Source organism: Lotus japonicus, chromosome 2, assembly GCF_012489685.1.
Source record: "Lotus japonicus ecotype B-129 chromosome 2, LjGifu_v1.2".
NCBI classification, from domain to species: Eukaryota; Viridiplantae; Streptophyta; class Magnoliopsida; order Fabales; family Fabaceae; genus Lotus; species Lotus japonicus.
Genome location: NC_080042.1, coordinates 56,373,646 through 56,384,482, shown reverse-complemented (window position 1 = coordinate 56,384,482; position 10,837 = coordinate 56,373,646). Strand labels below are relative to the sequence as shown.

The following is a 10,837-nucleotide window of genomic DNA, read 5'->3' as shown; positions in this document are numbered from 1 at the left end:
AAGCCGGGTCATTTTGCAAATCAATGCAGACGCCGCCAGCAAAATGGAAATAATGGTAATAGTAGTAATCCTCCTAAAGCAGATTCAAATCAGGTTAAAGGAGATGATGTTGCTGGGGTGGTTTCACTAGTCAATATGGTTTCCAATGTGAAGATCTGATTGGTAGACTCTGGTGCTACCAAACACATCTGTGGTGACAGAGATGCATTTTCCTCCTACTCTCCTGTAGAGGAAGGAGAAGAACTGGTTTATATGGGCGACTCCAGGACCTCTAGAGTCCATGGAAAAGGGACTGTTCTTCTCAAGCTCACATCGGGAAAGACCCTTGCTTTACTGAATGTGCTTCATGTTCCTAAGATCAGATCAAATCTGATCTCTGTTGGTCGCCTGATGAAGGCTGGCGTAAAGATTTCTTTTGAATCAGATAAGATTGTTATGACCAAGGATAATGTATTCATAGGGAAGGGATATTATGACCAAGGTCTCTTTGTACTCAATGTTTCTGGAATAATAAATGATGGATCTTCTTCTGCTTACTTGATTGACTCTGTTGATGTATGGCATGCTAGACTAGGTCATGTGAATTTTTCTTATCTTTAGAAAATGCATAACTTAGGCTTAATTGATGGCTCATATAAACCCTGTGATAAATGTGAAATTTGTGTTGAAACGAAATTGACTAAGAAATCTTGTCCTTCTGTTTTTGAACGTGAAACTGAACTTCTTGGATGTATTCATACTGGTTTAGGTGATTTGAAATATACTGAAACCAGAGGTGGTAAGAGATATTATATTACCTTCATAGATGATTTTTCTAGATATACCAAAGTTTATTTTATTAGAAATAAAGATGATGCCTTTGATATGTTTCTTTCTTATAAAGCTGAAGTAGAGAAACAATTGGATAGAAAGATTAAGAGAGTTAGATCTGATAGAGGAGGTGAGTATACCATCTTTAATGATTTCTACAAAAAAGAAGGTATTATACATGAGTAACTCCTCCTTATTCTCCTGAATCAAATGGTGTAGCTGAACGAAAAAATAGGACTTTGAAAAATATGATGAATTCTTTACTTGTTAGCTCTTCTGCACCTGATAATTTGTGGGGTGAAGCTTTATTGACTGCATATAGATCGAGGACAAATTTTACATTGTGGATCACTCTCATCTCCTCTCTTCTTTCCCTACCTTTGTCCAGTTCTTGAGCAATCACAATATTATTATTATTTCTCGCCAGTTCTGTTACCCGACTACCCGGAGGAAGCTGTTTAATCCTGGGGAGGTGTTCTGGATATTCCGGAATAAAACCTTCAAGGACAGCGAATTGATTTTCGCGACTCAGCTTATTTTCTTGCAGGTTCATTTCGTGACTCAGTTGCTGTTTCAACGTTACTGCTCGGCGTCAAATATCCAACAGCAACTGCTATCTAGGTTAGATTACTTCCGCATTTTCTGTATTGGCCAACATTCTCAAGAGGGGTTCCACCCAGATACCATCACCTTCAATACTCTCATCAAAGGTCTTTGTCTTCACGGCAAGGTCCACAGAGCGCTCCAATTTCATGATGACCTGCTAGCTCAGGGATTTCGGTTGGATCAAATCACTTACGGGACATTGATCAATGGGCTATGTAAAATGGGGGAAACAAGAGCTGCTTTGGAGTTGCTTAGGCGGATTGAAAACCAATTCATTAGGCCTGATGCGGTAATGTTCAACACCATCATCGATAGTCTGTGTAAAGATAAACTTGTAAGCCATGCTTGCAATTTATATTCTGAAATGATTGCTAAGGGAATATCTCCTAATGTTGTCACGTACAGTGCTTTAATATATGGCTTTTGCATTGTTGGTCAATTGAAACAAGCAATTGGGTTGCTAGATGAAATGACAACAAAAACATAGACCCGTATCTTTATACTTTTAGTATATTGGTTGATGCTTTATGTAAGGAAGGGAAGGTGAAAGAAGCTAAAAATGTGTTAGCTGTGATGATTAAACAAGGTGTGAAACCTGATGTTGTTACTTATAATTCCTTGATGGATGGGTATTGCCTAGTTAATGAAGTGAAAAAGCCCAAGATGTATTCAATGCTATGGCTCGGAGGGGAGTGACTCCTAATGTTAGGAGCTACAATATCATGATTAATGGATTATGTAATATTAAAATGGTGGACGAAGCCTTGAATCTCCTTGCGGAAATGGATTACAAAAAGGTTGTTCCTGATATAGTTACCTACAATTCTCTTATTGATTGTTTATGCAAAATAGAGAGAGTCTCTCATGCTTGGGAGCTCATGGATGAGATGCATGTTAAAGGTCAACCAGCTGATATAATCACTTACAGTTCTTGAGTAGATGCATTATGCAAAAGCCATCACGTTGACAAGGCAATTGCACTTATCAAGAAAATTAAAGATCAGGGCATACAGCCGGATGTGTAGACATACACAATACTCATAGATGGACTATGTAAAGAAGGAAGACTTAAGAATGCACAAGAGATTTTTCAGGATCTTTTGATAAAAGGCTATCATATAGATGTCCATCCATATAGTGTTATGATCAACGGGATTTGTAAACAAGGCTTGTTTGATGAAGCGTTGGCTTTACTGTCAAAAGTGGAAAATGAGGGTTGTATCCCTAATGCTATAACTTTTGAACCAATCATTCATTCACTCTTTGCAAAAGGCGAGAATGACAAGGCTGAGAAACTCCTTCATGACATGATTGCTAGAGGTCTACTGGAAAAATAAGATTAGGTAAGATGCTTTCTATTTCGTGTTTTGAAGACACCCATCCAATTTTTATTTTATTTGTCTTTGTGAAGCAGTAGATTGTATACTGAGGAGCAAAGAGTGTTGTCATGTAGATCCCTATATGGCAATACCAGTTCTCTTATGGTTATTCTTAGTGCTCATATGAAGCATGAAGATTATGTTAATTCAAATCACATGATTCAATGGTAAATTTAGTTTGGGGTGACGTTCTAATTTATTTATATCCTTAAGTTACTTGCTGATAATGAAATTAAGCCAATTAAAAATGTACTAGGTCCCATGTATCCTGATTCTGGTTGGATACGGGTCTAAAAGAGTTTATCGGAGCTTATCAATTTGATTCAACCCTTCGGTTACATGAAAGTGATGCTCGGATAAATCTATTATCTGCTTTTAACTATTGAAAACCCTCATTAAAGAGGTTATCTGCAATGTTTTTGGTAATCAAAAGGTATCACTATTTAAACTGCTAAAAAAAAAAGGTTATATGTAATCAGAAGGTACCACTATTGAAACTACAATGTTTTTGGTAATTAAAAGGTACCACTAATGGTAGAATTAGAAACATTGAGCTTATCTTTAATGTATATCATGTGACTTTTTCTTTCTTGTGGTAAAAGTTGACAGCTCTAGTTTTTCTTATCTTTAGTTGAATTTTTATTCTTAATTATGGTAGGTAGTTACACCTATTGCAGAGATAAAACTGATTTTTATAGTTGCAGATTATTTTCCCTCATCTGGTCCAAGGATCTTGCTGTTAACCTTCTTATTGTTCCTAGAATTGTTTTTCTTAATTGATAGAAGTTCCAAATGTTTGCTCATTCATGTACAGTGCAAGTGTATAAGCTCAGTAGTAGATTGCGAGTTCTAGCTGCTTATCCTCCTCAAGGTTCTTCACCTCTCTGATATTTTATAACTAGTGCTTAGAATGGAATTTAGTAATATTCTCAGCACTTAACTGCATAAACTGCAAAAACATGTCAAAATGAGATTGAATGACTATATTTTAATGTTACCTGGTGTTTGACGTGTGTTTTATATTTTTCTCAGGTGTGTGTCTCAGAATCAAAAGTGGGTAGTTTGCTGGGATATTAGCTGTTTGGGAGATGGGGTTGTTAGACAGTGGAGACAAAAAGAATGTTGTACGAATCATAGTTATCAATCCCGGATAGCGACGCGTTGCTACCGGCAGGTTGTGACGCGTTGCTACCGGCAGGTTGTTTGTGTATAGAGTGAAGATTGAAGTGCATCCACCATCATGACCACCTGGATCTAGTGGTGTACTGGTATAAGAGCAGAGATGGGGACTCTGAGAATTTCCCCAGAGTGAAATTTAAATGTTTAAATATAATTGCACCCTTTTGTCAAGTAATCGAAGTGTAAACTGTAAAATGCATGTGAATTCTGATGGAGTATACGCATTGCTCAGCCTGCTGAGCTAGTAGAGGCTGTTAGGATTGGTTAGAATAGTTAGTAGTTACCAATATATTTAGATGGTTACATTGCAGTGAAAGGTTGCTGCTCATGGAAAACATAAATATTGAACTCTGTTCGATTCAGTATTACAATTCAATCCCTCAATCTTTTGCTCTTACTCTTATGGTTTTTTTCATTTACCTTATTCTCGAATGATTTCCATGTGTTCAAATAATTTTTATTCAAGGAGATATATGTGTAAGGGACTACTGGAACATAACAGATGATTCATCAAAAGAAATTCTACTCGGTTGGTTCAAGATGAAAGTTTAAAATCCTGGCCTCTGATTTGAAAGATACGCTACATTTTCCTCAAGATGCAGGTAACAACATTTTTTTATACTCTTGGTTAAGTAAGCATGCGGAATAATGAAAGTAGCTCTGTCTTCTGGTTAAAGATGCTAGAAGCGCGAAAGACATCTTTGTACTTCAGACTAAAATATATGGTTGAAAAAGTTTTTCATTTGAGACTGAATCACTACAGCTGGTTGTGGAACTAACATATTGTTTTATTAAGTGTTGCTTTTACTTTAAAAAGTTGTAGCCCATATAACCCTTGCTTGCAAGAGGCTGATTCCGCAACTTGAACCTATGACCTCCTAGTTACAGACAAAGTTCGAAAAGGTCAAATCTTTAATGATTCCATCATGCATGATTGAACCACTAGATTATTGCGATCAAAAGTATAGTGTAATTAACACAAAGACCAGCATAAAAAAAAAACCAAACATGACAGAGATAAGTTGTATATATATATTATAATATTCTATTCTATCTATCTATTTTTGTTTCCTTTTACTATCTTTCTCATGTTCTGCAAAGTCTAGACTCTAGAGTCCGTGTTTTGGATAAATTCCATCATTTAACCATAAGTTTTTTCTTCATTATGTTATTTGTAATCCAAGTGTCACTCATTTTCCTCTCTTCTAGTTTTTTTCAAGTACTTGGCCTTGATGAATTCTAAAGTTCTTCCTTTGCCCATTATACATAATAAGAGAAATACTATTAACCCGAGCATAGGAAACTCCATAACGAATCTGTATTAGGAGCTTAAGCAATGCAGAGACATGAAGCTATTTTGTTTATACATTATTTTTATGTTCAAAATACAGGGTATATACTGCTTATGCTCACTCTTAAGATCAAATTGTTGGTTATGTTTCTTTTTCATAATTTTGTGATTGATTGAATGTCTTATTTTGCACTGTTACTGAAGTTTGTATGTCTTCTTTTGTTAGCCTTAATCTCTTGCTGGCTGAAATTCATAGCAGCTTTGTACATAAGGTATGTGTTGACTTTCTTTTGCTACTTCATCGAATATTTTTTGTTGCAAAAAGTAAATTACTTGGGCTGAACACTGGTTCTGAAATGAAATATTCAGTTCTAAAGAGTTCTAGTTAATGTAGAGAATAATATTAAGATGAAAATAAATAGCTAAAGTTTTTTTTTCCTTTTTTTAATCACCGTAGTTTCTAATTCTGTGATTAACACATTGAGTGCATTTATTTGCTTCAGGTGGCTTCAACTTCAAGGCTACCCAGTGGTGTATCTGTTTGGCAAGGAGCATATTGTTGATATTTTCCAAGTGTCTATCTGCAGGTTTGTTTTCCTACGATTTTGTCTATTTAATTGTTGTTTGGGATGTGTCTACTTCATTTTTTATGCCCAGATACATAAAACTTAGTTTGGGTTGATTAAGCATGAGTGGAGAAAATCCTAGATTGGTGCAAGGATGTTGTGTGTCAATGGGTCTTGTAAGTTGAAGTATATTCGCTGTGGTAGGAATAACATGACCAGTCCTTATCACACTGTCTTCGCCTTTTTCATTTTGTGGTATACTCAGCATTACAGAAGCTAAAGAAAGTAGATATACATTAATACCATGATAAACTCGATGTGTGAAGTGTATTGATCCTTGTGGAATTCCGATCCCTTTTCTTTCTATACTTTCACAGTTTACCAAATCCCTTTGTATAGAAAGCAAAATACTAGCTTCAAATGTTCTTTTTTGTCTTAGCTTTGTATGTATTTAACCTTAGAATGGCACATATTAGCCACTAATTAAATAAATGGTAAAACTTAATTTTCTTCTTAGAATCCAAGAGACTCAATTTTGTATTAATTAATTTTCTATTAAAAAATAACAAAAGTGTTGGATTTCCTTTGGGTAAATCTACTATGTCTGTGTTAATGTTAATCCATTATATATGTGGACTCAAGAATCAATATGCAGAATCTTTCCAATTATTGATTATTTAGTGCTAGTAATTATTATGAACTAATGATATACTGGTATTCTTCGTATATGTCCATGCTTTCAACAGTGTTTGAAGAGCCTTTTAGGACAGCAGCCACAATGCTCGTAAAGAGGAGGACTTATTTCCTTGAGATGAACTCCTTCTGATGCTCTGTGGTTGGTTGGGTCAATAGGTAGGTAAATTTCTTTGCAATTGTTGCTGCAATTTTTTTCTGGTTCATACTTCAGCTGTTGTACTTATTATATAAATGAAATTGCATTCTTTTTATTTCTGTGCTAATGTACTCAAACACTTACGGGTGAATGTTACTAACATGTTAACGATCATTTCATGATAGATTAATGAATTGCCTCTTGAAATAACTGAAAATCTAATGTAAGTGTGTGACTGCCTGCTAACAAAATCTGATGTATACTGTATGTAGGTATGATCGTCATAAATAATAGTGTGTTTATTTAATTTTATTTTTTTGTGAAATAGGATTGCATCATATTATAAATAAACTGACATAGAAGTCATAGCATCCGAAATTACAAGTGATAAAGGAGCAAGAGGAACTTCCTCAACCCAAACGAAATCAGAATAGGAGGAATTTTTCCTAGCTAAATAATATGCAACTGAGTTGTCCCTCATAAAAACAAAAGACATGAAAACAACATCAAACGAACTCGCAACCAAATGACACACTCCAAGGATACAAACTAAATAAGAATTTCCATCAGGCAGTTTCTTCCAGTGTTGGAACACTTGGAGGCAATCCGTCTCAAAGCACACCCGTCAGAACCCCAATTGAGAAGCTAAAGTCAAAGACCATCGGAAAGCCAAAGCCTCCACCACCACAGGGGAGAGAACCTGCATGGGGTGCAACCCCGCAACAGCCAGCACTTCGGCATCCTGGTCGCGCGCCACCATACCGAACCCTGCCACGCCATTACCATCACCTGAAGCGTCAAAATCTAGCTTCTCAACACCATCCAAAGACCTAGTCCAATACTCCAATTCACCACCTGCAACTCCCCTTGTCGCGCCCCCATGTTCTCCTATCCACCTGGTTTCATCAGCACAGTAAACCGCTGCTGCAACAGCTCCAAGCAGTTTAGAGTCACACATTGGCTAGAGATGTGGCCAACTAAGTGCTTATAAAGGGTAAAGTAACCTTCAACTCTTGAGCTAGCTTTTGGGTTGAGTTAGGCCTCCCTAATTCTAATATTGTTAGAATATAATATAAAATCATTCATGTGGCCCTTACCCAACTTAAGTTTTTGAGATAAGTGGTTATTTAACAAACTCCTCCCATAAAAAACCATATGATTCCGAGCCTCCCAAAGCATATAAATCCCACTCTGCACCTAGCAATAGCGTCACTATCAGCAACCCCCAAAAAATGCAGCACAAACTAGTGTAGATTCGAGAACCGATCCAGTCGCAGCGACATGGTAGAGACAAACCAGATAAGCCTCGTAACAGGACATAGGATCATGGATCAGAAGATGATCCGCAGATTCCACTTCCACCTCGCAAAAAGGGCATACTGGCTCCGCATCTATCCCTTGGCGAAGAATAGCATCCCGAGTTGGAAGAAATCGAGACACCGCTTACCAGGCTACCTATTTACAACGCGGAAGGGCCAGTTCTAGAATTTTTTCCATAACCCCGCCGACAAGGAAGGCTGTGATGAAGAAGAAGCAACAGAGCTGGCCTTGGTCCACCTCATGAAATTATAACCCAGTTTGGAAGAGTAATTACCATTCACCGCCTCGGGCCAAATCAGCACATCATCCCCTCCATTAGATGAAAGAGGAATACCAAGAATATTAGCTACAATAGCTGGACAAAAAATGAAATCAATCAAGGAACGATTCCAAGACCCTGTTGAGATATCTATAAGATGAGCCACCTTTTTTATCCCAAGCTCTTCCGTTAGATCTTCCCGGCAATTAATTGGACTACCATGAGGCAACCTTCAACCCATTGTCAATCTTCCACAAGCCACCTTTCTATAAAACCCACTTTATACTCAAGATACTTGACCAAGCATAGCTAGGTCGATACCCTTTCTTGGCACTAAAAAGGTCCCCATGGGGGAAATACACACCCTGCAACACTTAAGTCATAAGGTTTCCGGATGAGAGTATTTTCTTCACCAATTTTTGGCAACCAGAGCTGTGTTAAAGGGTAATTACCATTGCACTAACTCTTAAAATGGCTCATAAAACAAATATTCAGTAGCATTGACATGTTTGATAGTAAACTGTAAAAATGCAGTACGTCCCTATGATATCAGCTTTGGTAATTGGAGCTTTGACAGCAGCGACCACTACTCTTCAGCAAGGTATATAATTATTTGTTTCTTCTATCTGAATAAAGGATCCTTGATGTTCCCTAATGATGTTTTCTTTGATCAAATAATATGAAAGTTTGATGAATTTTTCAGATTCTAAATTTCAGGATCTGGTACCTGTTAAGCTAAAATTACGAGCACTACGACTCTCGACACCATGGTGCAAAGGTGAGTTCTCGACAACAAGGGTTATGGCGAAACCGGCAACTCAACATACGGTGTCCCTCAAAGTCAAGTTAGTGAGAGCTATATCTCGACAAACTCAGCAGATGAAGAAATCTCGACCATCTTAATGGAAGAGGCAGTTACCGAGTAACAAGCAACTACAAGCACGTGCATATACCCACGATGCCACGAATAGCAACGGTTGCCCACGACTCAGAACCATCCACGCGGTAATAAAGTCACGTGCGCGAAGACCACCGGCTGAACGTGGGGCATGGCGCCAAAATTCAAAACCCACGAAGCCATCATGCATCCAAGAAAAACCGCCAAGAACGTGGGCAGGAACAGCACTATAAATAGAAGAAGCAGCAGCATAAAGAAGGGTTCCCAACTAAAAACTCTGAAAATTCACCAAAAGCTCTAAACGTCCGCATCAATGAGACTCAGAGAGCAAAACGTGATGATGGAGGAGTATGTTGCAGAACCAACACTTTAGTTTTCTTGCATTTAAGCTTGTTAATTCCCCAGTTCTTCTATGCATTTCCCTGTCGAGATCCTTATCTCTTGTAGTTTTTATGTTATTTCGATATATGTGATTTCTTTGTAATTGACCCGTGTTTAATGAAATTCAGTTCTGTTTAAACCAACTTGGTGTTGTCGAAAAAGCACTTACACACACAATACTTTGGCAAAGCGTTTTCTCAAAAGGACCCCGAATCTAAACTTCCTTTAGTCGAACTAAGAGGATATTTGTTTACCAAAAAACCACGTAAACAAATTGGCACACCTGGTGGGACCGTTTTTGTGAAAACTAAGTTTTACAGAAGCGTTTTGTGTGTTTTGTTTGCTGCATGCTATTTGGTATTTGTTACTTGTCTTGATTGTGATTTATATGCACCTGAGAAGTGGTAAGACTATAAGTATGGCGAGCAATCGAGGAAGAACCTCTCCTCAAGGGTCTAACGTGGGTATTCAGAGCAGCCCTGGGGGAAGTAGTGGTAACAATAATGAAGAAGTGTCTACTGGAATGGGGCATGGCACCACTATGCCAACCCAGAATGTAGCAATTTCTGCAGTTGCAGAAATGCCTGTATCTACATCAGTACAGGCACAAATTGTTCCTACGGTTACGAGGGAAAACATGCCTTATGGTATGCCTACGTCTATGATGCAAGGCATACAAGGCACGTATTCGACATTCCCTGAAAATGTTCCTCCATTCAGCATACCCCCTTTTGGGGCAAATGGAACAATGCTGAATTTGGGGAGTCGAGTTAGCCCTCCTATTCCTGGATCTAGTTCACAAATTTATTTATCTACAGGTATGAATACTGGTTCACTTCAAGCCATTAGGCAACAAGTAGATGATAGTAACCATGAAATGGTTAACATGTTATCTCGACAGATAGGTGAGCTAATCAACCCTGTGCTCCAAAATAATAATGCCAATAACCAGCATTTGGCACGACAGATGGATCGTTTGGCGACAGCCCTGGGGGCACCAGTCGAAATCCAACCGGCACCAGGGATTAACCAAATCTCGTTGCCTAACCATGTCCCTGCCCATGTGCGCTATCAGGCACCGCAACACCTAGAGATGAGGGCAAACCCTTTGTACGAGGCAGTGCAGCCACCATTGCAAAATGTGTATATGGTAAACAGGGAAGAACACGCTGATGGTGTGCTAGAGAGAATTCGACACCAGAATGCTGGGGGGCAACAAAATGTTGCTGCTGTGGTGGAGCAATTGTTGAACCAACATGGTTTCAACGTGGGTTTCGCGAATAGACCCCATTTTGTGTCAGCCTTTACAGAGGAGG

General features: G+C 38.1%; 1 long non-coding RNA gene and 1 pseudogene across 1 annotated transcript; both read left to right on the top strand.

The window, feature by feature from the left end:
* The first annotated feature begins 252 nt into the window (after window positions 1-252).
* Window positions 253-2,753, top strand: LOC130736686 (pentatricopeptide repeat-containing protein At1g12300, mitochondrial-like; annotated as a pseudogene).
* Window positions 2,754-3,835: 1,082 nt separating this feature from the next.
* On the top strand, window positions 3,836-6,827 carry LOC130738460 (uncharacterized). The gene is made up of 4 exons (XR_009019417.1): window positions 3,836-4,576; window positions 5,492-5,537; window positions 5,769-5,852; window positions 6,578-6,827. It is a non-coding gene; the product is annotated as an uncharacterized LOC130738460 (long non-coding RNA).
* The last annotated feature ends 4,010 nt before the right edge of the window (window positions 6,828-10,837 follow it).